Below are 23,265 nucleotides of genomic sequence, written 5' to 3'. Positions count from 1 at the left end.
ATTTATATTGCCGAGATTACAATTGATTAAAAAAAAATTGGCACTGAACTTACGTGGTGATCTTATTTTATTTTTTTTAATTTTTTAAAAGATTTTACTTATTTATTCATGAGAAACAGAGAGAGGCCGAGACATAGGCAGAGGGAGAAGCAGGCTCCTGCGCAGGGAGCCCCATGAATGACTTGACCCCTGGATCTCAGGATCACGGCCTGAGCCAAAGGCAGACACTCAACCCCGGAGCCACCCAGGCGTCCCATCTTATTTGATTTTAATATTTATTTTGATTTTGACCAAAATGAAACTGTCGAATGCGAATTTGATCATGTCATTCTGCTTAAGAACTTGTCATGGTCTTCCATTACTATTAAAGTCAGGTATAAACCTTTACCATGGCTGAGGAGACCTTATTACATTCTTTGGTCTCTGTGTATTTTTTAATCCTTTTCTTATGCTACTATTTCCCTTAGTCGACGTGCTGGAAATAAACTGGTTTTATTTCAAGTACCAAGTATCAAGTTAATCCCTTCCTCATTCAGAGCTTTAACTTTTTATCACATAGTGTGTTGTCTATTGCAAGGGGTAAAAGGAGCCTTCCAACTTGCTTATGAAAAAAAAAAATGATGAGGGGGATCTCTTGCCAGATCAAAGTAAATAAGAGATCTTTTCAAAATGGAAATAGTTTTCTTTTCTTTTTATTTTTCCTCACAAGGGTCAAGGAAGGCTCCTTATGCACAGCATTACCTTTTTTGAAATTACACCACATGGCATAGCGTTGCAAGGAGAAAAAAAGCAAGTCCTTTGAAAAGGTCAAAGAAGCTCACCTTCAAACATTTAGAATGTTATTTTTAAATATTTTGTTATTTTTTTAAACAAAAGTTCATTGTCCTCCCGACCTATGCTTTTTCTTGATTTAGGATATAGAGTAGATATGTTTCTTTGTCGGAGATCTGATCTTAGTCTAGAAGGAACATGAGATGGAAACTGTGCTGCCAAAAAGTAAAGCAGGTTGTAAGTTCTTAAGAAGGTGGAGTACAGGGTAGAGAAATGACACTCAGCAGCAAGTCATCACATCTTACCAAATTTGTTGTGTTTGGCTTAGGCAGTACGCACATAGCAGCAGCATATTCCTTAGAAAGTATGGGGGAAAAACGCTGGGGAAAATCTGCATATGGTGAAGGATATTTATTTAGTTTTTTAATATTTTAAATCTGTATTAAAATATAATGTGTACAGAGAAAACTTTAGAAACTCTAGGCATATAACTTGATGAATAATTCAGAAATAAGTATATTTGTGTAATTACCACTCAAGCCAAGAAACAGAACTTCACCTACACCCTCTAACCCCCTTCTAATCACTTTCTATCACACTTATTCTAGTGTAATTTCTATCTTGATGTTAAACTCTAAGGATTAATTTTAGTTACCTTGAATTGTACTCCAATTGATTTATTGAATATGCAGCCTCTTGTGTCGCTTTTACTCAAGATACTTTAGTAAGATTCACGCATACTACTTAGCGTACTAGTAGTGGGTTCATAGTTACTGTCATATACTGTTCTGTTTTATGACTATACTGCAAATTATTTATCCTTTTATCATGAATGAACATTTGGGTTGCTTCCATAAAAATTATCTTAGATGTCTTTTTTTTTTTTTAGCTATAATTCATGTACCACGAAATCAACAATTTTCAAATGTGCAATTCGGTGTTTTTTAGTGTACTCACAAAGTTGTGCAACATCACCATCATCCAACTCCAAAACCTTTTCATCATTCAAAAAGAAACTGCATGTATCCATTAGCAGTCCTATTCCCCACTCTCTCCTCCCCCTGCCCAGCACTTGGCAACTATAATCTAATTTATGTTGATAAGGATTTGCTGTTCTGAACATTTCATATAAATGATATCATACGTGACCTTTTGTCCCTGGCTTCTTTCACCTAGCCCAATATTTTAAAGTTCCATCCACATTGCAGCCATGCATCACTACTCAATTCCTTTTTATGGAGGAATATCCCACATTGTTTATCCACTCATCACTTGTTAAACACTTGTGTTGTTTCTACTACCTGGCTATTGTGAATAAGATTATTGTGATATTAGTATGAAAACTTTTTTGTGAATATGTAATTTCAATTCTCTTGGGTATATTCATAGCCAAGATATATTCTCTTTCTCTTTTTTAAAGGATTTTATTTATTTATTCACAGAGACACAGAGAGAGAGGCAGAGACACAGGCAGAGGGAGAAACAGGCTCCCTGCAAGGGGCCCTATGTGGGACTCGATCCCAGATTCCAGGATCACGCCGTGAGCCAAAGGCAGATGCTCAACCTCTGAGTCACCCAGACGTCCCTATTCTTTCTCTTTATAAATTTTGTTTATCTCCGAGGAATCAACTTTTGGTTTCATTAGCTTTCTCCATTACTTTTCTATTTTTTTTCTCTTTTCATTGTGTTTCATTTATTTCTGTTTTAATCTTTCCTATTTCTTTCCTTTTTTTGCTTGCTTTGGATTTAGTCCTCTTAAAAAGAGACATAGACTCAAAATGGAGTCACTAGTGCTAAGCTCTGCATTGGCAAACCAAGACTTAATGCCTAACCTATTTCACCCTCTTCCAGGATTGGAGCCTTTAACCAGCTGACCTGGAATTACCTACTCAGCACTAGTGAGGTAATCCACCTAATAGACCCCTTTTCATTCCCAAAAGGAAGGTGACCTTGCCTGAAACAGTACACTATTTTTCTTATCTTGCCCCCTTTCTGCTTTTAAAAGCCTTTCATTATAAGTTCTTCAGAGCTCCTTCCTATTTGTTAGATGAGGTGCTTTCTGATTCATGAATTATTGAATAAAACCAATTAGGTATTCAAATCTACTCAGTTGAAGTTTTTTTTTTTTTTTTTTTTTAATGGATTTGGTGGCAGCATTAGGACAGGAGGAGTCTTCCCAAGCTTTTGGGACCATGAGAAACACAATCATGGTACCCACAAACCCTTTTGAATTCTGTGTCTTTCTTGATGTTTCCAAGTGCCGTGGGTAAGTTCCTTTTGGTTCTGACTTCTGCTCTCTTTGCATTGAGCTCCCAGTCTAATTGGCTTTCCAGGCAGGTTGCCATTTGATTGGAATTCCTATTCCTCACTGGGAACTGTTAGTCCTTGAGACAACAATTCCCCATTTTATTGGAAACGCAGCCCGGGGTTCAATACCCAGACTCCATGTTGAGAAATGCTAGCATTTAGTCCTATAATTCCCCATTTGTTTGGAATCCTTCCTCAAATTCCATACTGGGAACTACTGGTGACAGATGCAGTTCCCCATTTGAAAGATGAATCTGTGACAGACTTTAAGCCCATTTGGAATTCATCTTCCTATGGCATTTCAGATTGGTATGGTAGCTGCCCTATTTGTAAATGGATTATCTCCTGAAATTAGTGGGTTTATAAAAAGGCTGAGAATGGGATGGGGACCACCAGTCTGACTGAATTTATGGCCATAGTTGAACACTTTGAAAGGACTTTGAAACAATATCATAAATACAAGTCCATGAAACTATTGGCCTTACAACCACAACAGGTCCAAGGCCAGAGACCTTAGTTAACATGGGTCCTCTCACATTGCACCCTCGAGGGATCCATCATCAAAATACTGGCCCACAGATTGATGTCTGATTTGTAGTCAACTGGGACACTGGAAAAAAGATTGTTCTCAAAGGTTCTATGCAAATACTTCTGGTCATACAGAGCTGAATACCTTCATAATTATCCCCATAGAAAGGCCCCCAAATGAGTCTCTCCCAGAGTTGTTGGAACTCCAAGGTTTCAACCAATAATTCTCATAAGCTGCTAAGAGAGAACTACAATTAAAATTAGTGGGAATCCTTGTTAAATTTTAGTAGATGTCAGAGCCACACTTGCTACTTTAAACCCCACTCTCAAAAAAAAAATAAAAATAAAAATAAAAGCTAAATAAATAAATAAATAAACCCCACTCTCCTAGGACAACAAATCTTTCAGGAAAAAAAATCCTTCAAAGTGAAAAAGCTTCCATAGTGAAGGTATCTAGTAAAATTTTAAGAGAATTTCTGTCTCAACAAGCACAAGTGACTCTGATACCACTTTTACTGAAAAACATTCCCATTTTTTTGCTATGTGACACAACCCCAGTCAATCAATAAGGTGGAGATCTTCTTTCTAAGTTAAAAGGGCTAATACATTTTGCCTCCAATGGAGACCTTACCTTAGAGATTTCAGACCAGCCTGAACCTGAACTTTCATGTTCCTTACAATATGTCCTTGATAGAAGAGTGGGAATTCCAACAAAAGTCCCCTGATTTATTTTTTTTTAATTTTTATTTATTTATAATAGTCACACAGAGAGAGAGAGAGAGAGAGAGAGGCAGAGACATAGGCAGAGGGAGAAGCAGGCTCCATGCACCGGGAGCCCGACGTGGGATTCGATCCCGGGTCTCCAGGATCGCGCCCTGGGCCAAAGGCAGGCGCTAAACCGCTGTGCCACCCAAGGATCCCAAAAGTCCCCTGATTTAATCAATGTTTCTAAAACTTGGCTACTTCTTATATTGATATAGGGAGAATAAAAATGCAAAACCTACAAAAAAAACTTATACAGGCATAACTAAAGCTCTTCCCAAATTACCTCAATATCCATTAAAACTTCGGGGTATACAAGGATTCACACCAGTAGTAGACCTAATTGCCCACAGTTTCATATTCCCTGGAGTAGCCCCTCTCATGCCAATCTTCCCAGCCCAAAAACCTAATGTGTTGAGATCGTGACTTGTTCAGGACCTGAGATCTATTAATAAGATAATTACTCCCTTATTTCTCAGTTGTTCCAAATTTGAAAAGCTTTTCCTTTTAAGTCCCACCAGACTCAAAACGGTTCGCTGTTACAGACTTTGTTAAGCATTTGTCAGCATCCCTGAGGACCTAACAGCCAATATCCATTTGTCTTTACTAAGAACAATCGGGATCCCTGGGTGGCGCAGCGGTTTGGCGCCTGCCTTTGGTCCAGGGCGCGATCCTGGAGACCCGGGATCGAGTCCCACGTCGGGCTCCCGGTGCATGGAGCCTGCTTCTCCCTCTGCCTGTGTCTCTGCCCCTCTCTCTCTCTGTGACTATCATAAATAAATAAAAATAAAAAAAAGAAAATCTAAAAAAAAAAAAAAAAAAACAATCAACGATATATCTGGATAGTCATAACTCAAAGGTTTACTGAGACCCCTGCCTATTTCTCTCAAGCACTCCACAAGATTTAAAGAAAATCAACCCTCTTACAATATGCAGACAACCTATGCTCAGTACTGACCCATAAAGGATCCCATTCATTTGCTTACAACAGTTAACTGAAAGACAAAGTGATTAAGGAGAAATTACAAGTATTTGGAGACACTGTTTATTACCTAGGTCATAATCTAAGTGCTGAAGGATTCCAGCTATCTCCAAAAAGAATTCGACTCATTCAAGAGTTTTCCAGGCCCACAACTAAGCAGCAGCTTTGTGGATTTCTAGGTCTTGGTAGCTATTGCAGAGCATGGGTTCCTAATTTTTCTTTATTCACTTCACTTTATGAATTTACTAAAATTTCAGCCCCTGAACCTCCTCCTTTGGAACAAAAATATAAGCAGGCCTTTATAAGACTAAAACAAGTATTACAAGAGCTGTCTGCCCAAGGGTTACCTAACCATTCCAAACTTTTCACTTTATTTGTGCATGAAAGGGATAACCAAGCCCTGGGAATGCTCACACAAGAACATAGTAATAAACATAGCTGTATGGCCTATTGTAGTCTACAACTTGATTCTGTTGTCTGTGCATATCTGAACTGCCTTAAGGCTATGGAGCTCCAGCTGCAAAATTAGTAGACGCTCCAGTGGATTTGACCCTAGGAAATGACATTTACTTATAAACCCCACACGCTCTCCAAAAGTCTTCTTAACTCTGAATTGATTCAACATTTCCCTGCAAGCTGACAACTTCCAATGAGATCCTTCTGCTTTCACCACTTAATCTAAACCTTAAGGTCTCAACATTCTAAATCCTGTTACATTATACCCTTGTCTGATGAACGCCAGCCCCATGACCATGTGGTAATAACATCCCATTTTGTGACTCCACATCTTGATGTGCAAGACATATCTTTGTTACTTGGAAAATTGCTAGTATGCTGTTACTATCCAACATGAACTACTTGAGAGGGGAGATCTTCCATGAGCTCAACCGGTCCAACAGATAGAGCCCTAGACCCTTACCAGAACATGCCAATTATCAGAAGGACAAACCGTTAATATTTATATTGATGTATCTTTGGAGTCATCTCTGATTTTGTGGGTGTTTTAGAAACGAAGGGGTTTTCTTATGCCCACTGGGATTCTAACCAAAAATGGATGAGTAAACGACCTTCTTAATGTTATTCTCTTATCTACTGAAATTGCTGTCATCAAAATTGAGGCAAAAGACCAATGCTGAGTGTCAGGAGAATGTCCTAACTGACTTTCATGCAAAAGCAACAGAATCTATGAAGTTTGGGACAATTGTAGTTGAATTTTTTTCTGCGTTTGCAAACAAACAGCAAACAAACAAATGACCTCATGTTGCCAGACTTGGGCATCCTGATGTCCTTGCAACACAGCAACGATCTACTTCTGAATCAGGGAAATTAAGAAACACAAGACAGTGGTTAAAGTTCAATGAACCTTGGAAACCAGAGTTGGCTTGGTTCTTCCAAGCTCCTTGGCATAACCCAGTTTTCCGAATTTACATTCCTTCACCCACTGTGGTGCATTTACGATGACTCAAATTATGAACAAACATTGGTGGGGAGACTCTAAAAATGTAACATTTTACCACAAATGTCTGATATGTCAGGCCCATACACCTCAAAAAATTATTTTTGTTTCTAGGGATGTCAAACCTTTTCCTTTTGGACCCTCTGAGCACCTACAGTTAGCCCTCATGCAATTGCCTCCCAGTATGGGTTATCAACATGTTACTAGATATATGCATTCTGGATGCGCCGAAACCTTCCCCTGCCTCAAGGCTGATGTCCTCACAGTGGCAAGGAAACTGTTAGAAAATGTGTTTCCCTCTCCGTATACCTCCCACAGTCTCTAGTGATTGAGGTATCCACTCTAATTGACAAATCATAAGAGTCTTAGCAAAAAACCTTGCAAATTTCTTGGAATGATCACTGTGCCTATCACCTTCCATCATCAGGCATGGTTGAGAGAACTAATCAGAGGGTCCTATTCGTCATAGCCTGGAGACTGGTGACTAGAGTATTCCAGAAACCATATCAGAAGAAGACAGCCCTCGAGCCTTGCTGGAAGGGACTTCTCCTAGTGCTCCTGACCACTGACACTGCTCAAAAATGAGAAGGTATTAAACCTTGGGTACACATCTCACAGCTAAAGAAGGCTCTGTATGACATGTAGTCCTGTATAGACACAGGAGACTTCCAGAACGAAATGATAAAGAAAAGAAGTATCTGACAACCATATAGAATGCTTCCACCCAAGATGCCAGATCAAAACTTCACTATTTAACTAAATAAGAAACTCTTTCTTCTCTTTCTTTCCTTTACTCTGGCATTGGCCTGGAAAGAGGAGGCCCTCATCTATGTCTCTCAGGCCATTGCTAAGGGAGGTAACCTTATAGACTGCTTGATCTGTCATCAAAGAAATCAATCTATCCATGATGCTTGAGACTTCCTCATCCTCCCTGTGATCAATTTATCTTCAATTCCCAGTGTCACCATAAACTATGATCGACAGCCCTTAGAAGCTTCTTCCCAAGCTCAACTTTTATGACCAGAACATCCAGTGGCTTTTTATCTTTTCTCCAATTATAACTTCTTGCTCAACAAAACACAGATACCTGTGTACCTCTTAGTACAGTTGCACCTCTACATTCCCATGATTATCTAAATCAGGTCTTCCCCCAGTCATGAAAAAAAAAAATCTCAACAGTAGCACCCATCTTTGCAAAGTACTTAAAGTAATTCTTTATTTCAGCTTGGGAGGCTTACTTTCAGAATGTGCTGAAAACCCAACTGACACCTGGTTTGAACAGGCAAATGCAATAATCCCTGTCAATGAATCCATTAATAATGCCACATTAACTGGAATGGTTTGTGCACTGTCAGGGTTTATCTTTGCGGTGATTATCATTTCCCTTAGACCTCTGAATGCCTAGATATCTGGCACATAACCAGGCAATGCCTCTGAGGATATCCAACTATGCCCCCTAACTGCACAAATGAACCAAGACAATTCATTTTTCAAATCCCCTGAATTTACATCATCAAATTAGTCAGGACTTGACCAGGAGGAGTTCATGATTCAGGATTCACTTCCTTTGGCTCTACTTTTCCAGCTAGGTATAAATTTAAAGACTACGATCAGGAACCTCTCCTTAACTCTTGAAAATATTGCAGAATCTGCTGCTAGAACAATAGCTGGCCAACAAAAATCCTTAGACTCTCTGGTCAAGGCTCTTGATGTTAGGATAGCCCTTGATTATCTTGGCTGAGCAGTGAGGTATCTGTGCTTTGGCCAACACTACCTGCTGCATCTTGATTAACACTTCTGAGATAGTAGATATTTGGTCATATAAGACGATTGAGCAAGCCACTTGGCTTAACAAGGGGACTCCTTTGGGGGAGGGGGTCTTTTTACTTACTTGATTTTCATTGGTTTGGGTCTTGAGCATCATGGCTCCAAAGTACACTCCAGACATTGAGAATTATCTTACTTATAATAATCATAGAATCTCCTAAAGGCATTGTATTTTCTCAAAAGTTTTAACAACTTTTTAAAAGATTTTATTTACTTATTCATGAAAGACACAGAAAGAGAGGGGCAGAGACACAGGCAAAGGGAGAAGTAGGTTACACACAGAAAGCCCGTCGTGGGACTCGACCCTGGGTCCCGAGGATCACGCCCTGGACTGAAGGCAGCGCCAAACTGCCGAGCCACCGGGGCCACCTCTCAAAAGTTTTAAATGCTTGTTCACAACCATGAACCACCAAGCAAATGATCTCCCTTAAAGTGGAATGCCAAAAAAGAATGAAGAAAATAAACGACTAAATTTGTTAGTCTGAAGTCATAACCTGTGAATACCACACAGAGAGTCTGCGAAGAAACATCATGACTTGTGAATATCATACAGAAGATCAGTAAAAGCTACAAGAACTACAGAGTAACAGCTGAGAGTAAAGCTAAAGCCTTAAATTTTGATCATATCTCAGGCCCTGAGAGTCTGATCAAAAAAGGGAAATTGCTAAAAAAAGAGACAACAGGCCCAAAATGGAGTCACTGGTGCTAAGCCCACCATCAGCAAACCAAGACTTAATACCTAACCTAACTGGAGTTTCAGCCTGTCCAAGGATTATAGCCTTTAACCAGCTGATCTGGAATTATCACGTAGCACTAGTGTGGCTATCCACTTGATAGACCTTCCCATCCCCAAAAGGAAGGTGGCCATGCCCCAATAAAATACACTATTTTCCTTGTCTTGCCCTCTTTCTGCTTTTAAAACCCTTCCATTTTGCACAACTCTTTGGAACTTCTTCCTATCTGAGATGAGATTCATGAATTATTTAACAAAATAAAGCCAATTACTCAAATTTACTGACTTACAAAGGAAAGGAATCCGAATGACATTACAATTTTCAACAGCAATTTTTTTGTGCCAGAAAACCATACAATTCATTTAAGATCCTAAGGGAAACAAGTTTGATCAAAAGATCTACTATCTAAATTGATCTTCTAGTCTGAAGGCCATGCACAAGCTTAAGAATATGACAGAAATCAGGGAATATTGTTCCGATAAGTCCTTCCTAGGAAAATTGCTAGGAAGTTATATTTAGAAAATGTAAACAATTAAGGATATGAGCTTAAAACTGGTGATAAACATTGAATATATATTTATTTGTAAGAAGTGATAAACATAAGGAGCACCTATAAAGCATGTGTTAGTTGACTGCTCTGATGTTTTAGATAAAAGTAACAGAATTAAAAGTGGTTTAGAAAACTGAAAGTGGATGTGGAAAGTAAAATCAGTTCACTAATTGCCTTATAAGTATTAACTGGGAGTATGAGACATTACTTCAAATTGAATTTGGAGGGAAAGGGAGATGAGGAAACAATGTGTCTAGTTAAATTCAGTATTACTAAAAAAAAAAAATTCAGTATTATTCATAGAAGGGAATAATGGACAGAATCCAGCAAAGTGAGAAGCCTGAGTATATTCTAAAACATATTAGTATATTAGTAAAAAAGTAACCATTAATCTAAAACTACAAATCTTTATAAATACCAAAATGTATGATGAGAGAATAAATTACTACATTTTGATATAATGCCATGTAAATAAAACTTAAAAAAATATAAGAAATTGGAGTCTAAATATATCAATTGTATCAATAATTGACTTTACAATTAGACTTTACAGATTGAAATTTTAACCCAGATAAAGATACTGCACTTCTCTTAAATGCACAGAAAATGTTCATGAGAATTTATCTTTTTTTAATGTCATAAAGGAAATCTTAATACATTCTTAAAAATAAGAATAAGACAAAGAACATTCTCTGAACTCTTTTCAATAAAACTAGAAATAACAAGATGGAAAAACAAAAAGCTCTCCTATTTAGAAATTATTTATTTATCTATTTATTTTTTTATTTAGAAATTAAACACAATGTTAAACAACTCTTGGATGGAACTGGAAATTCATGTCAAACTGCAATACTTCTCAAAATGTAAATGAAACATAGCAGAATCTGAGGTATAGCTAAAGGAATTATGAGGGGGAAATTTGATAGCATTAAGTATATACATTAAATATATACACCAATAACAATTAGAAAAATAAAATAACTAAACACTAAACTTTTGAAAAGTTACTTGAAAGCCAACAATAAATTAAACCAAAAGAAAATAGAACTTGAGGAGTTGTCACCTAAAGCGTGACTCAGCACTGTTTTAGGATATCGGCACTAAAGCTGTGAATAAATAGAGTTCCTACCCTTTTTCAGATGATTTGGATAAAAACTGTCAGTTGGGGAGTGTGGGTTTGTTTTCATTTCTCCCCCAAGTGGTAGTGTTAAGGTAACAATTGTAAATGTAATATGGCCACAATTTGACTGTACAGCTATAAATCTTTACTATTGACATATTTAAGATTTTCTCAATGGATCTGGTACTTATCAATGACCACAAAATAAATCCCACATTCCAGCATAATTTCCTCATCCTAATATTTTACAATATATTTACAGTATATTTCAAGAAAGTGTTTCTCTTTCCTAGAACCTATTGAAATTTTTTCCCATGCATCCACATTCATAAGAACATTTTGATAGATATGATGGTTTCTGTTTGATCAATATTAATTTAAAGCTGCTGGATATCCTTGGAGAGCTAATCAAGAAGGTAGAAATTTTTCCACATTAGTGTTGTCAAGTGACAGTAGATTTAAGAGGTAATGAACATTATTTACTTAAAAAGAAAATGTTTTCCCTTATGCAATTACTGTTAGAGGAATCATTAGCCACAACAAAAGCTCTATGAATCAGTTAAACATATGTCTCATTCCATAATTTATACTTCTTCTTAACAGTCTGTGATCCCTTGGGTCAAGATTACTTTAGAAATACAAAGAGAACCCTAAAACTAAATAATTTCTATTATAAAATGAACATGTAAATTATCTGCTAAATTACTTGTACTTAATTAGTAATTTTGCATAATGACATACATTCTCTTTGGGTCTCTTCAGGCTCTGACGGATAACACTTTACAAATGTTACTTAAGTTCCAATTATAGCGCAAACCTGGTAGAAATGTACTATTCATCTAAATACGCAAACGTGAGCAATCCTGGTATTCCTCAGGCAAACTGTAATTCCATATTTCTGCTAAAGGGTACCTTGGCTCATTCTGAATGACTAGGTTTCTTACGTCGATGTTTCTTACACCAGAGACTAAAACTGTCAATGCTTCAAAGTTTGTGATTGGATAACACATTGTGCAACTATTACAATAAACTCATTTGACTTTTAGTTTAGAAATTCAGATTATAACAATACTTTTTTTTTTTTATGTGAAAGCTGTCTTCTTGGGTAGTTAACATTAAAATAACCATGTAAGTCACTGCTACGACTAATCACACTGCAGTGTTCAGCTTGAATTGCTCTGATCTTGTCCTAATTACTTTGTGTCTTAAGCTATTACACAGGATTCATTGAGAAGGACAATTTAGTTGAAATTAAATGCTCGAAAAGTAAGTTATTTTATTTATTTACCAGGTATTTTATTGAGTGCCTACAAGGTGTCAGGCTCAGTCTTGGTGATGATGCGATGAGGAAGGCAGACAAGGGTCCCACTCTCAAGAAGTTCACATTCAGACGATGTGTGTGTTATGTGTGTAAACGTGTCTGGGTGTGTGTGGATGGGGGAGGAAATAGATAATAACTAGAGGGACAAAAATAATATATTATCAGAATTTATAAAGTGATACAGAATAAATAAACTGGGTTTTGATAGAGGAAGAGTGGGATAAGGTGTCTGCTTATTCTTTTTGTTAAGAGAATTATGCAATAATTCTCTTAAAAAATTTTTTTTTAATTTATTTGAGAGAGAGAGAGAGCAAGAGAGAGTGTGCTATGGGGGAAGGGCAGAGGGAGAGAAGCTTGAAGCAAAGATTCTCCACTGAGCCCAAACCCCAATGCTGAGCTCTGTCTCAGGACCCTGAGATCATGACCTGAGCTGAAACTAAGAGTTAGTCATGTAACCGACTGAGCCACCCAGGCATCCCTCTACTTTAAATAGAACCTAGAATTGCCTTCCATTTTACACATAAATAAAAAACAGATTTTATACAACTTCAATGTACATCGAGTGGAGCTACAGGGTACATTTTTGGGGAGATTGTACTTTGCTTTATTTAGAACTTAACCAAAAGTTTGTTCAACATTTTGGAAAGCCATTTCACCATGGCAGCACCACTTGTGGTATATGAGTTGTCTACACGACCTCTTCCCTGATATTCTTGTATCAGTTTGTGATTATATTTATATTTATTTATTTATATTTATTGTATTTATAAAGGTAATTTTAGATCTTATTTTAAAAGTTTATACAGAGAAAAATGTCTGTATTAGTCAGTTGAATATATATTCTAGGATTTTATCACATCATCCCTAAATGAACATCATGGTTATATTTAATTGGGTAAGATATTTTTCCTAATTAAGCAACAAAAATGTTAAGAATAAATACAAATTAAAAAAAAACAACAACCATAAAATTCTGAAGTTTAAATGAATTCTGGAAAGTGTTATTCTGTCAACAAAATGCTTAAAAACCCTGAAATTCATAACTATAAGGTTTCTTTTCTTTCCTATAAGAAGTAAAAATAATACAAAATATGATGAACCATACAATACAGAGAAAAATTAATCCTGGTGGTTGTATGTGAACATATTTGTACTGTGATGAAAGGTAGTTCAAATGTGATACAATTTATTCCTTTTCACTGAGCAGAGATACTGTTTTTAGATGACTCAATGGGCAGGTAAATGAAAATGAAGGATAATAAACTGAAGTTACCATATACACAGTTCAAAAATAATTTTTTTTCAAAAATAATTTTTAAAAAGTGACAGAGGAGATGTCACTTAGAATAACATACTGTAATACACAGAGCTTGTCAATATTTGAAACCTTTAAAGTTAGTTTACAGGAAAAAAATATTCCCTTTTCCAATGACATCGCTTATATAACAGATGGAACGCTAACGGTTAGTAGGGAACACAGGTTTACAGCCAACCTAAATAGGAAACTCCAGGTGTTTTAGCAAACTATTGCATTATTCATCAACAGCATTTAGTTGCCAAGAACTTTGAAAAAGACTTTAAAAAATCAATGAAGTTACTGGGCTATTAATGCATAATTTTAGTAATAATGTAAAATGAGTAGCAATTTCTGGATGAGAGGCTATTTAGGACATTTTTATTGTACACATTAAACTATGATTCTCCAAAGAAACTTGTTTTTAAATACTTTTCACTATTCATTGCATTTGTTATTTAGTTAAAAATTTAAAATTGCAATTAAAGTTATTATAATTTTTTGTGAAGTTAAAAGAAGTGGTTTTTAAGCTACATACAGTTTCAAATGTACAGAGTCGTCAAGGAATTACATAAAAACATACAATACAAAAATAACCCTATTCATGGGAATTTTTAAAGATTTATTTAAATTCCTGTTAGTTAACATACAGCATAATATTACACTTGCACAATATAGTGATTCAACATTTCCATACAAAACTCAGTGCTCATCACAAGTGCACTCCTTAATCCCCATCCCTTATTTCACCCACCCACCCCCTCCTGCCTTTCTGGTAACCATCAGTGTCTTCTATTCATGACAGTTTTCAAAGTTTCTTATATTGGCTGAATTTTTATGAGGACTTGTATTTAAAATAGTAAATCAAAAGCTATAAGAAAGGTGTGACACACTGGTATATAATAAATTACATATACATCTGCAGCTAGATATTTATTTGAAAATAATTTTATTTTGATAGTTTAGATATTGTAACAAAACAAACTGTAAATACATAGTAGGAGAGTTGAGAGTTGAGATGATTTTGAACAGAATTACTTTTAAAGAAAATTTGAACAATATTAAATTAGTAGACACTTATGAAAGTTGTGATTATATTGACATTCACTAAGTTTGTTTAAAAATATTTATTATTGTCCTACATATCTTTTTTCACCCAGAATGGTAAATCTGTGTTATGTAAGTTGGATATTGAATTTTTTGTAAGTTTTCCTCTTTTTTTTTAAAAAAAATGTATAATCACAACTTTCTTTTCTTATAGCTTTTTGGATATTAAAAATGAAAAATCTAAATTCCATTCCTGGTTCTGCTATTTTCTGTCTTGATTGAGCGTATGAAAGTTCTGTTAACTTTCAAGAATTTTTCTTTTTTTTTAGTAATGTGAGACTATTTTGTCTATATCCAAGAGCTGCTGTGAGAATTAAGTAAAAGAATCTAAAGAGAAAAATGCTTTGCATAGATAAGTATTCAGAAAATTAAAACTATAATTATTTTTATTAATTTGAGAAGGTAAAAGTATTACAATGTTGATATATAATGAATATATATATTATATATAATGAATATATATAATATATATATAATGAATATTTTATATATATAATGGAATATAATAAACAAAATTCTACTGAGGAAAACCTTTTTCATCTTATTTCCTAAATAAAAAATGTAAATATTTGAGAAACTAACTCATAATAACACCTATTAGATTACACTAAAAAGCAAAGGTGTGAAGAGATAAAGGTGTTAACTAACACTATTGTGCTGTTCATTTTGCAATTATATGTGTGTCAAATCATCACACTGTATACCTTAAATTCACATGTTATATGTCAACATCTTAATGATGCTGGAAAAATTTAGGGAACAGTTAGATGGATGATATATATCTATTATCAATTTTAAAGAGATAAAAAGGGATCCCTGGGTGGCTCAGTGGTTTGGTGCCTGCTTTGGGCCTAGGGCCTGATCCTGGAGACCCGGGATCGAGTCCCACGTCGGGCTCCCCACAGGGACCCCGCTTCTCCCTCTGCCTGTGTCTCTGCCTCTCTCTTTCTCTGTGTGTCTCTCATGAATAAATAAATAAATAAAATCTTTAAAAAAAAAAAGAGGTAAAAAAAAAAAAAAAGACAAAGAGATTTGGATGATGTGTCTGTCACATCAAGAAATACCTGTGGCCACCAGAAGCTGGAAGAGGCAAGAAGGGATCATCCCTTAGAAACTTGAAAGGGAGCATAGCCCTGCTGATACCTTGATTTTGGACTTCTGGCCTCTAAAATCAATGAATGAATACATTTCTGTGTTTTAAACAACAAACAAAGGCCACTAACATATCTTAGTGGTGCTAGTTTACATTTCTGAGACTCACTTGCCTCTGGAATGCAGGCATGTGAGTGGCATTTTTAATAATTAGATGCTTCCATATTAGATTTGGATTTAGAAAAGAGCCACACAGAGTGGCAGCTGCATATTTGTTGTAGCAAGCATACAAGGACTCCTGTTAGTCCAGGATTGCTGTGTGGCACATCTGTGGTGCCACTAGTCCTCAGAGTCATACATGCAGAGGGGTAGGTGACACATGTGGTTTTACTTGAGTTGGAGAACTCCAGCACTGTGTTAATTTTCTCCCTGAATTCAATGGATCTACTTTTTGCCTGGTTGTAAAATAGCCAAGATTAACTATCTGGCACTCCTGAAAATGTTGTGAGACGTGTAATATTTTTTAGGGAATTATTTCCTGCTTAGAGAAGCTACATGGAGTCTATAATAACAATTTGCAGATACCTAGAGTCATTCTTCCATTTCTTGACTTACTGAATTAGGTGGTGACCGTTGATATGCTGCTATGAAACAACGTTTAGCGCATTTATACAATTACCCAACTTATTTTCTGTTTCCTCTTACAAATATTTCATGAAGGTTTTGATCTTCATTGGTTAGGTTTAAAATTTTAAATTGTAGAATTTTCCCCTTAACTCCACATGATACATGGTATGGAATTATCTAACCTGTTCCTTTCCATGTAACCTTGCTTTTCCAACTTCTATCAACCATGTAATTATTTTGTTATTGTTGTCAAAATTTGTAATTATTTTGTTATTGTTGTCAAAATTTAGAACACTTACATTCTAATCTAGCCTGAATGTGAATATACTGTCCGTAAAGAGATTCTGAAGATTAAGGTCCAACAACACAGATTTACAATACTATGATTTATTAATGGATGTTGCAGAAGCAAGTATTGTAAATAAACTTGCAAAGAGAAGAAAACTTTATGAAACAAAATCTGTACCACTTACTTTGTAATACTTCAAGTATGGAGACAAATGGATTTTGTCTTCTTTTATTATATCACTTGCTCAAATGTATTTGATTTGATTTGATTCATATTCAGAGTGTATCTTTTCAGGACTTTTTTTTTTCCCCATGGAGTTCATACTGTTCCCTTTTTCTTAGATTTTTAAAAATAGAAATACATATCACTTATTTTCTTAGATATAGATGCATAAGAACTAAATACTCTAAAACTTTTCATGCCTGAAATAATTTTTATGCCTCATATCTTTAATTATCAAGGTATTTTTTAAAATTTTGTATCCAAAATACGCCCCTCAATAATTGTATTAGTGTCCTACAGTATTCTTCGGTTCTGAAGAGATTCTATATTAATTCAGTTCTCATTTTTAAAAGAATATTCTTTCTTCCTTTATACTTCAGTAAACTCTTTTTGTTCCTTTTTTTTTCAGTTTACTCATACATATCTGCATATGCAACACCTTTCACTCCTCTACCTGTTACTCATCTGTGCCTTTCATATTGAAGATTATTGATTTTCTCCTGCATTTGGAAATTATTCTCTGAGGATTTTACTTCCTCTCTTATATTATCTCTTTGGTAATTTAACACTCCTTTTACATGAAAACTGGAACCCCTAAATTCACCTGCTATGTCTCAGTCCCTTATTTTTTGCCAATTTGCATATCTATTTGGAGAATTTTCCCAACCTCTTCTTCTAGTCCTTCCATTTTCCCTTTAAAAATTGCTCAAATGTATATACATATTCTTTCTTATTTGATCATTTTTAAAACACTAGCCTATATTCCAATACAAGTTAATTTCAAAAACTTAACTCCTTAGTCCCTAATATTGCCAATTTGATTGTTGGTACTAATGATCTCATCTAATTATAATTATAACAAGGATTATATGAAGAAACTATGTAAAATGTAGTATTTGGCATCAACTTGTTAATGTTTAGAAACTTATTTTTAGGAAGACCAAGCTACATATAGAGCACTTAAAAATCTATAATCTTTCTTATTGGCCCAAAGTTTTTTTTTTTTTTTTTTTTTTTTTAAGATTTTATTTGAGAGAGAGAGAGAAAAACATGAGCAGGGAGGAGGAGCAAAGGGAGAGAGAAAAGCAAAATGCCCAACAAGCAGGGACTCCCAACTGGGAGCTCAATCCCAGGACCCTAAGATTATGACCTGTGCTGAAGGCAGGTGCTTAACTGACTGAGTGACCGAGGTGCCCCTGCCCAAGGATTTTCTAAACTTTCTAGAATCTCCCCCTCTCAGCCGAATATATCCCTTCCTCAACCCTTTCAACTCATTTAGTACCAAACACAAAAAGGGTACATTAATCCAGTTAAATAAATGAAGAGATGAATGAGTGAATGAATGAATGAGTATCAAAATTATAAAATCATCTTTACATAACCCATATTTAGCAATTATGGGCCTCATTTTCTTTGTTCCTAATTTATTGACGATTTTTAGGAAATAAACTCCTGGATCAAGTTAGTGAAATATGAAGGACAGCACTTAAGAAGTTAATACAAATGTGCTATCCCATTACTGAGGCAAGAATCAATATTTGAAATAAAGAAGGACATTTTACAGTAATAATAAAAAGTCAGTCTACTCAGAAGTTTTCAAAATAAAATGCCTTATGAAAATAATATAACAGCTTCACAATATTTTAAAAATATTAGCAGAACAAAGATGAGATAGAAATATCTACCTCTATCAATAGGTGATAGAAGAAGCAGACAAATGATCAATAAGGATATAAAAGATCTAAAAGGCAATATTATGTTTGGCCTACTTGACAAACCTGATGTCTAAAATACTACATTCAACAATAACAGATTTCATCACTTTCATGTGTACACAGAAAACTAACCACAATTTACAAGGCTTAAACAAATTTCAAAAGATTATAATTATTCAGGATGATGTTCTCTAATGACAACAAAATTAACCTACAAATCAATAACAAAGGATAATAATAAAATATCCAATTAATACAAAATCAAACAATACATTTTAAATAAACATTGGTCAAGAGAAGATCACACAAAAAGTTTTTGAATAATTTGAAATAATAAAAATGAGCAGACATAGTAAAACTTGTGAGATTTTCCTAAACTAGTGCTTAGAATGTATATATATAATATATATTATTATATATTATATGTATTTTACTCATATATATTATTTCATATATATAAAAGAAACCAAAATGAAATATAATATGGATACATCATTTGCAAATATCTTCTCCCATTCTGTAGGTTGTCTTTTAGTTTTGTTGACTGTATCCTTTGCTGTGCAAAAGCTTCTTATCTTGATGAAGTCCCAATAGTTCATTTTTGCTTTTGTTTCTTTTGCCTTCGTGGATGTATCTTGCAAGAAGTTACTGTGGCTGAGTTCAAACAGGATGTTGCCTGTGTTCTCCTCCAGGATTTTGATGGAATCTTGACGGGATGAGCACTGGATGTTATTCTGTATGTTGGTAATTTGAACACCAATAAAAAATAAATTTATTATAAAAAAAGAAATATAATATGGAGATAATCAACTTAAGCCTAAAACTAATAAAATAGAAAGGGAGTAATATCAACATAGTAGATAATATCAGCAAAACCAACAAAGTTGGTTCTTTGAAATGATTTTTAAGATGAATGAAGCCTTAACAATTCTTATTAAGAGGGAAAAAACACATTGAAAATATCAAGAATTTATAAAAAGGGACACCACTCAGATTCTACAATTAATGATATAAGAATAATAAAATATTATATACACATTATTTCAATTTATTTAACAATTTTACAAAATCCATGAAAACTGTGACTTACAAAACTGACATAAGACAAAATAGAAAATCTGATGTATTCTAATCTACTAAAGAAATTAAATACATTATTGAAATCTTTTCAAGAAGAACACTTAAGAAATCTTAATGTATTTTTCTATTTGTTAGAAATTTCAAGAATGATACATAAAATTATTCAGAGAATACAAAGTCATAAAACTTCCTAACAATTTGTAAATCAATTCTTGACACCAAAATCTGAAGTTAATAGTTATAGCCAATATATTTCATAGACATAGATGCAAAAAACTTAAACAAAAAGACTATTACAATAAGAAATTCTTGGGATGCCTGGGTGGCCCAGTGGTTGTGTCTGCTTTAGGCTTAGGGCATGATTCTGGGGTTTTGGGATCGAGTCCCACATCAGGCTCCCTGCGAGGAGCCTGCTTCTCCCTCTGCCTATGTGTCTGCCTATCTCTCTGTGTCAATCATGAATAAATAAATAAATAAAATCTTTAAAACAAAAAACAAAACAAAATAATAAATTCTTTTTATGACAGAAACATTAACAGAAACACAAGCTACAGGGATAAAAATGGTTATAATTCATATACTTTACAAAAGACCTCATTTCAGATTATACAAAATACTGGAAAATAGTAAGTTATGAAATTTATTCTAGAAATACCTGAAAAAATTTTACATTTTTCAAGACTCCCCACTATTAATTCTATTATCTTTATTAATAATAAAATGAATATTTGGCAATTTATTTGAAAAGGTACAATGAAATGTCTTATTAGAGTCCAAGTGTTCTAACAGATCTAAATGTGTTGACAGAGTAGACAGGTACTATTGAGATAAAAGAACTTTATATTGTAAGTTTTCATTTTAAAATAAGATGGTCAGGTCTCTGGGAGCAGGGCAGGACATTGGGGCAGACAGCACAGAGAGGAGCTCAGGGGCAACTTGGTACACACACACCTTACAGCTGTTCACCCTTTGGTGTCTGCAACACCCTCTCTTTCTTTGCCCCATCATGACATCTGGCAGCCAGAAATGAACCACGACTATTCTCAAGATCTCAACCAGAGAGATCTTTCACTCTCATGGGAATCCCACTGTTTTAAGTTGATCTCTGTACCTCAAAAGTGACTCAGCTGGTGTTTAAGAGGCCCTAGAGATCCTAGACAATGATAAAACATGCTATGTGGTAAAAGGTGTCTCAAAGGCTGTGAGCACATCAATAAAACTATTACATCTACTCTGATTAGCAAGAACCTGACTAGGAGAAGATTGAGAAACTGATGATAAAGACAGAACAGATGCTAACTCCCTTCTGGGAGTTTCTCTGGCTGTCTGCAAAGCTGGAGCTATTGAGAATGGGATGCCCCTATACCTCCACATTGCTGTCTTGGCTGACAATTTTGAAGTGAGAGTATGATCAACAGTGTTGGCAATGAGCTGGCCATACAGGAGTTCATGATCCTCCCATTTGGTGTAGCAAACCTCAAGAAAGCCATGTGCATTGGAGCAGAGGTTCACCAGAACCTGAAAAACGTCATCAATAAGAAACATGGAAAAGATGCCACCGATATGGGGGATGGAAGCATGTTTATTCCTAACATTCTAGAGAATAAAAAAGCAGCTGCTGAAGAATGAGATCAAGATAACTGCTTACACTCAAGGTTGCCATTGGCATGGACGTGGCTGCCTCAGAGTTTTTCAGGGCAGAGAAAGTGTGATCTGGATTTGAGCAAGTATATCACATCTGACAAGCTGACCAACCTGTACAAATTCTTCATCAAGGACTACCCAGTCTATAGAACATCCCTTAACCAAGGTGACTAGGAAGCTTGAAAAAAAGTTCATAGTCAGGACAGGAATCTAGGTGGTAGGGAATGGTCTCAACAGTTACCAACCCAAAACAGATTTCTAAGATTTCGTAGGTGAGAAGTCTTGCAACTGCCTCCTGCTTAAAGTGAACCAAATTGACTCTGAGATGACATCTTTTCAGGCAAGCAAGTTGGTCCACTCCGATGCATGGCGGGGGGGTGGGGGGTGGGAGGGGGCTTCATGGTGTCTCATCCCTGTGGGATACTGAAGACACATTCATTGCTGGCCTGGTAGTGGGGCTCTGCTCCAGGCAGATCAAAACTGGAACACATTGCTAATATGAGCACTTGGCCGAATATTGCCAGTACCTCAGAAATAAAGAAGAACTGGACAGCAAGGCTAAGTTTGTTGGCAGGAACTTCAGAAACCCAATAGCCAGGTAAGGTCTGCCCACGAAAGCTCCTGAGTCCTTCCATCACTATTGGGCTGATTAGACCTCTGCTTCTGATTTTCCCATGGAAAGCTCAAGGTCCCAAGTGATAAGGCCCTTAGTTTGTAGTTACTTCCATCTCTCACCCCGGTAATGTTCTCTCACTGATTCCTTAGAAGTGTCACAGAGGCCCAACTTGGCCATCTGTAACCCTCTTGGTAACTCTAGCTCTGTAATCGTGATTGACCCAAAACATTATTTTTCTCACTTTGCTTCTCATCACGTGTCTGGAGCCATGTGTATCCATAGTGTAATCTCATAATCTCAGAGGGTGCCTACGGGCAAGATCCTCAACAGTTTTGGGTGCAAAATGAAAGGGTCTCAGTGACCAATTAGAAGGAGAAGAAGGAGAAGAAGAAGAAGGAGAAGGAGAAGGAGAAGGAGAAGGAGAAGGAGAAGGAGAAGGAGAAGGAGAGGAGGAGGAGGAGAAGGAGAATAAATTAAATTAGGTTATCAGAAGGCATATTTAATTAATACAAGTTAATTTAAGGGAAAAAAATCAGGGAAAAAATACTTCTTCATTTTATTCTCATAACATTGAATTTGTTTGGTAAACAAGGAAAAATTCAAGTAAAACATTTTTACTAAGTACTAATAAACTCTCACCATGTTTCACGATATAAGGATTTGCATGTGCAATAGCTTCACGATTTTCACACATATTTCTGTGTAATCACAAACAGGTCAAGAATAGGCCTTTACCAGCATTCTCGAAGTCCCTTAATGTTCCTTCCAATCACAGGCCCCTCACTTTTCTCAAAATAAATACTACCTTGAACTCTAACACAATATCGTAGTCTTGATTTCTTTGTACTTTATCTAAAGGAATCATACACAGTATCTATTCATTTGGATCTGACGTCAGTTGCTTGATATGCTGTTTGTGTAACCCCCCTCAGTTTTGAGTTAATTTTTTTAGTTCATGTATTTTCAGGCTATATAATGTCCCATGAAGCAATATATTTATTAATCCCTTCAACTACTCATCAACATTTGGATTATTTGGAATTTTGGCTATTAAGAAGATTGTTGCAAAACATCTAAAACATCTACGTAAAACATCAAAAAACATTCTTGAATGTGAAGTCCTCATACATGTGCATATATTCCTGGTGTGATAGGATTTAATTAAGTAATTAAACACTATTGCTATCTCTAACACAAATCCTAGGATTCTAAGAATGCAAA

General features: G+C 35.4%; 1 pseudogene; it reads left to right on the top strand.

The window, feature by feature from the left end:
• The first annotated feature begins 2,963 nt into the window (after positions 1–2,963).
• On the top strand, positions 2,964–21,642 carry LOC129504337 (alpha-enolase-like; annotated as a pseudogene).
• The last annotated feature ends 1,623 nt before the right edge of the window (positions 21,643–23,265 follow it).

The sequence above is a fragment of the Nyctereutes procyonoides genome, unplaced genomic scaffold (assembly GCF_905146905.1).
Source record: "Nyctereutes procyonoides isolate TBG_1078 unplaced genomic scaffold, NYPRO_anot_genome, whole genome shotgun sequence".
NCBI lineage: Eukaryota > Metazoa > Chordata > Mammalia > Carnivora > Canidae > Nyctereutes > Nyctereutes procyonoides.
Note: the sequence above shows the minus strand (reverse complement) of the source record. Positions and strands in the feature narration are given on the sequence as shown.